Here is a 6,001-nt window from a genome sequence, read left to right as displayed (position 1 = left end):
TTTGCTTAGCATGAGAAAGGAACAATCTTCTACAAATATGATATAGCTTTCTTAATTAGCTTGTACAAGAAAAATGAACTAGACATCAATAATGAGCACACATATGCAGGCAACCATGGCCTTGAGCCTTGTTTATTTGTCCTTTTGTTTTCCATTTATTCATGTGTTTGATGGTATAGATGTCGGCGTGCTTGACATGCCATGCATGCAACGAGTATTTTATATCCAAAAGGAACATCAACTAACTATAGTTAAATCCCAAACTGTTTTATTTTACACTTCATTCTACCTATTGAAATACACAATCGGTCTTGGATTGGTCAAGAGCATGGACGGACACATGATTTTATGTCAAGGTGACGAACTTAAACTTAGGGGGCGAATTAAAATTCCAAGGAGGGAAAACAGATTTTCAATAGAAAATACATAGGGGTGTTTGGCAAACAATTTTTTAAAGAGCTTTTAGCTTATTTGAGCATAAATAGTTGATTGGTAGTCAAACCCTCCATTTTTTGTGTTTGGTAAACACCTTTTTTAAAGAGTTTATTGTGCAAAATAAGCTGAAAATGAAAACGCTAAAAATTCAGTGGTTTGGAAGAGCTGATTGCAAAATAAGATGTTAAATGACATATTTGACCTTATTTTTTCCATAATTACATCATTATCATAAAACCTAATATAATGAAATAACCTCAAACCTAATATATTTAAGCTGAAATTTTATTTTATTATTCAATTTTTAGTTGTAGATTCTCAAATATATTTTAAGAAAATATATCAAATTATGAAAGTAAAAAAATATACTGTTGATATTTTATACAAAGTTAATAGTATGAATCAATCACACAAGGTTAATATTCGTAAATTTTAAATTTAAAAAATATATTCAAAATTTTCAAAAATATTCACTAATTTTATTAAAGAATTTTTAATTCATTGTAAAAAGCATTTAATCCGAATAATCACCCCAATAAAGACTAAAGTATTATAAAACATATATGTAATTAACAACTAAATGTATCATACCCTTATTTGTCATTTTACCCATATCAAATATCAGCTAAATTTTACCAAACACTTCTATATAAACAATTAATCAAATTAGTTGATCAAATCAACTACTGTAATAAACTACAAGCTATCAAATTATGAAAGTAAAAAAATATACTGTTGATATTTTATACAAAGTTAATAGTATGAATCAATCACACAAGGTTAATATTCGTAAATTTTAAATTTAAAAAATATATTCAAAATTTTCAAAAATATTCACTAATTTTATTAAGGAATTTTTAATTCATTGTCAAAAGCATTTAATCCGAATAATCACCCCAATAAAGACTAAAGTATTATAAAACATATATGTAATTAACAACTAAATGTATCTTACCCTTATTTGTCATTTTACCCATATCAAATATCAGCTAAATTTTACCAAACACTTCTATATAAACAATTAATCAAATTAGTTGATCAAATCAACTACTGGAATAAACTACAAGCTATCAGCTGTTTGCCAAACATCCCCATAGAAAAAATCTAAAATATATGAAAATTTTAAATTTTTAATAGGCGACTGCCCTCACCTGCCCACCCCCGGTCCATCCATGATCAAGAGCTTGACAGAAATCGTCATCCACTTGAAAATTTTAAAGTGTCATATAATTTAAGTTTTTTCTTTATATTTTTATTGATGATTTATTATCGTCCCCTAAAATTTTATAAATTAATTTTCTTAAAATTTTATAAATTCATTCTTCTAACCTAAAAATATTTTAATCCTTTATTTTTAGCTAAACCAAACCATATTGAATATTATCTCGGTAGACTAAACTAGACTCGAAAATTGAAGTATGGCATCACTATTTCCTTGCAATTGACTCTTGACTCAATACTTGTATTACTGTTTTTTTAATAAGTACTTGGATTATTTTTATGAACGGTGATTGATAATTGTTAGTATATTCTTTTGAGTGCCAATTGTCCATTAGAAAAGATTAATATTATATGCTTACTGACAAGTACTATGCTTTTTTTAATGGATGTGTTATGATGCACTTGTGACTTGACACAACTAATAATCATGCAAGTAGAAGTAATAATAATAATTGGGTTAGTGTTTGATATATTCTTAATGAAATATTTTGATTTCAAAAGTATATTTAAATGTTATAACATGTTTTAAAATTAAAATCTAAAACTCTAAATATTTTAATCATATTTGTAAAAAAATTAACTCTGCTAATTTGAATAATCTAAGGTGATTTATAAGAGTAATATATGTTCATAATCTTTCTTAATCATCAACAAAGCACAAACCTTATAGACACAGTTGTTCAAACCCAAAATCTTAAAAGAGAATTATATTTATTTTAACCACTAAGACTGTATGATAGGTTATTATCTCTCATAATACTGAATGAATTAGTTTTCATACTAATTATATTAACCCAAGATACTGGAATTATTGATATTTTAATAACTTTCATATTTATATTTATAAAATTAACCTATTAGATCCCCTTTGTGTAGGACTTTTTATTACCAGTTTGCTAAATATTATGTTTTTTTAAGACTCTTCATGTAATTCTTTCCTCGCTGACGAGTTTAAAATATGATCCCTTAATATTGAATCTTGAATGCGATTAAAAATGAACTTATTTGGAATATATATGTATTTAAATAGGTTATTTTGAAATCACGAACTAAGTTATCTCAGTTTATTAAAGGAATTATTGTTATTCTTAGAGGTTTCAGATTCGAACATTAGAAACTGCAGAGTATTTGAGCGTTCATTGTCAAATGATTTAGAATCTTCCTTTATTTATCGGGTGCAATAAGTTTATGATAAGGGATAAACTTGCTGCTGTTTAGAAGCGTGAAATTCTTGTTATGTGATTTAGGTTGTGTAATTATGAGTGTGTCTCTTGTTGGCAGGATGTTTCCGATTTTGTTTAGTCATATTATTTGGATTGTAAGATTGTAGATTGTGGTAGTTCTTGTTACATCCATTTAGTATTAGGGAGATTTTTTAACAATGCATACAATTTGGATAAATTTGATTCGATATTTAATAATTATCTTGTCGAGAAAAAGAAAACTTGTTATCATCATTTTTTACCACCACGACACCTCCCTTCTTGCGAACCTCATAAATGCAAAAGAAGTGTGGTCTTTCAGTCCAATGGAAGCATATGGTGAAGTGGAATACGGGGACTAAACCCCAAGAACCAGGGTGTTCTGGGACTTTGACGCTCAAAGCAACAAAACACTGCCTTTGAGCTAAAAATGGGTTGGATACTCATGAGCCGAACTCAAAAAGTTTGGGCAAGAGTCTAGATCTATGCCAAATACGTGGGATCTGCTGCAAACCCCTGGCATGCGATAGCTCCTTCTTCCATTTAGAGTGTTGGAAATATTACTGTAAAACAAGAACATATAGGATAAATAAAATAAGAAATTACATAAACGAAAATTTACAAATTGTGTCGTGCTATTGCTTTCTCTTAGAACTTGGTAAGAATGCAGAAAGCTTTGAGAGAAAACGTAGAGAAAAAAAATGGGGTAATCTCATGTACCTTTCACGTTATATACTTTTACTTACCTTACCCTTTTATTAAGTTTTGATCAATGAGACCAAATCCGTCCCAAAAGATATGTAGACTATACATTACTTTTTAAAGGGAAGGTTCCTAAAATATTTTATAATAAGGTGAAATTATAAAGTATCAAAATTTATTATATTACGATTTTTTATTTTTTTAAAAAAAATCTAAACATATGAAATTAAGACACTATCATAAAACAACTCGACAATCGTGACATTTTATTTAAAAAGTGTTATCCTCTAAACGCTCTTAGAAGTATAACAATTTACATCCTCTAAGCACTTTGGGGTATTTTTATAACAAATCTTCACCTAGGCTTTTCTTCCTCGTGTATTTGGCAGCATGCATTTGCCTAATAATTTTGTACTTGATGCAGGATGATAGTTAGGTTAGCTTTATTCAGGAACAATGGATATAAAATGCATCTTCATGGAGGCGAGACCAAATGTTAAAAAGGTTTGGACGATATAAGTTCACAACATAGAATGTCCATAGATATTTTGCTTGGGACATTTAAGTTCCCCATTTTGGTACTTAGACATCGAGTCTAAAAGTGGAGCGAATATCAAATTGTGAAGTTAGAAATATTTTTCGATAAAATGAACATCATATTTGTATTTAAGAGGTCAAAAGTGAGTGACTTAAAATTTTTGAAGATCAATATAAGGCGCTCGAAGAGGCTAACAATGAGAGGATGGTGGTGAGCTACGACATACGAGGACTTTAGACCGATTTAGGGGTTAAATTAATATTGGATAAATTATGTGTTTAGTATCTAAACTATCAGTTTTGATCTGTTTTAGTACCTAAACTTTCAATTTTTTTCAAAACCATACCTAAAGTTTAGTTTTTGTTTCATTTTATTACCTATATTCAAAATTTAACGTTAACTTTTAAAAATTTGAAAGTTTATGTACTAAAACGAACCAAAATTGATAGTTGAGGTACTAAACGCGTTAAGTTTTTAATAGTGGGTACTAAAATGAAAAAAAAAACTAAACTTTAGGTATAATTTTGAAAAAATTAAAAGTTTATGTACTAAAACGAACCAAAATTGATAGTTGAGGTACTAAACGCGTTAAGTTTTTAATAGTGGGTACTAAAATGAAATAAAAACTAAACTTTAGGTATAATTTTGAAAAAAATTAAAAGTTTAGGTACTAATAAACTAAAATTAATAGTTTAGGTACTAAATACGTAATTTACCCAATAATATTTTATCTAAAGCTCAAAGGTCAATTTGATATTTTATCAAAAGTTTAGAGGTCAAACTAAAAATTAACCCACATCATCAAACTAATGACTAAATGTTATAAATAGGGATGTGCATGGGTCGGGTTTGGGTCAGGTTTCGGCCAACCCGATCCGACCAAAATATTTTACATCAATCACCTGACCCGAACCCGATCCAATTTTTTGAGATAAAATCTGAACCCGATCCGACCCTAAATAATAAAAAATATTATTTTTATTGAATAAAAATAATATTTAATTGAAAAAATAATATATAGATATGTATTATTATAATTATTCATAAATATATAAGGTAAAATTATATTTTTCCCCTGGTCGGGTCGGGTTGGGTATTTTTTACCCTAAACTCTAATCCGACCCGATCTAAACCCAATTTTTTTTAAAAAAAGCCCATGCCTATCCCTAGTTATAAATAGACTATGTAAATGACCAAAATGTTATTTTTTGAAACTGGTTACTAAAAGTGAACAAAAATGAAAAAAAGTGACAATTTTGGTAGTTAATCCTAACATTGTATTATTACTTCTATTTTAAAAAAGTTAATTTCATTATAAGCCTCCAAACTATGATCTTCATTCTAAAGTGGTCCTAAAACTTTTGAATATTACAATTCTATCCTAAATCTATGTCTCTAATTCTAAATTGATCTCAAAATTTTGAACTATCCAAAATTCATTCCCAAATCATGACCCCTTTCTATATTGGTCCCCAAAATTTTTAATGTTCCAATTTTATCCCCAAATGTTGAATGATTTTGAGGGGCATTATTGGAATAATCAAAAGTTTAGAGACCAACTTATAATTAGCTTTATAGTCAGGGAATCAATTCAGAATGTTCAAAAGTTTGGGATCAATTTAAAATGAGAGTCATAGTTTGAGGATAAAATTAGAATATTCAAAAGTTTAAGGACCAATTTAAAATGATACTCATAGTTTAAGGATGTGTGGTACATATAATTTTTTTTAAAAATCCCTTTTTCTTTTCTAACTTAGTTTACAAATAAATAAGTTTAAAAATATTTGGAAAAATAGAGCTTTAAAAAAATAATAAATAACAGTAGAAGAAAAAAAAATAGATACACGATGAGGGAAACAAGCGGGAGCAAATTGTCTACACTCTACAACAAAGAAAAGCGTAA

Source organism: Hibiscus syriacus, unplaced genomic scaffold (assembly GCF_006381635.1).
Source record: "Hibiscus syriacus cultivar Baekdansim isolate YM2019G1 unplaced genomic scaffold, ASM638163v2 tig00110429_pilon, whole genome shotgun sequence".
Taxonomy (NCBI): domain Eukaryota; kingdom Viridiplantae; phylum Streptophyta; class Magnoliopsida; order Malvales; family Malvaceae; genus Hibiscus; species Hibiscus syriacus.
Note: the sequence above shows the minus strand (reverse complement) of the source record.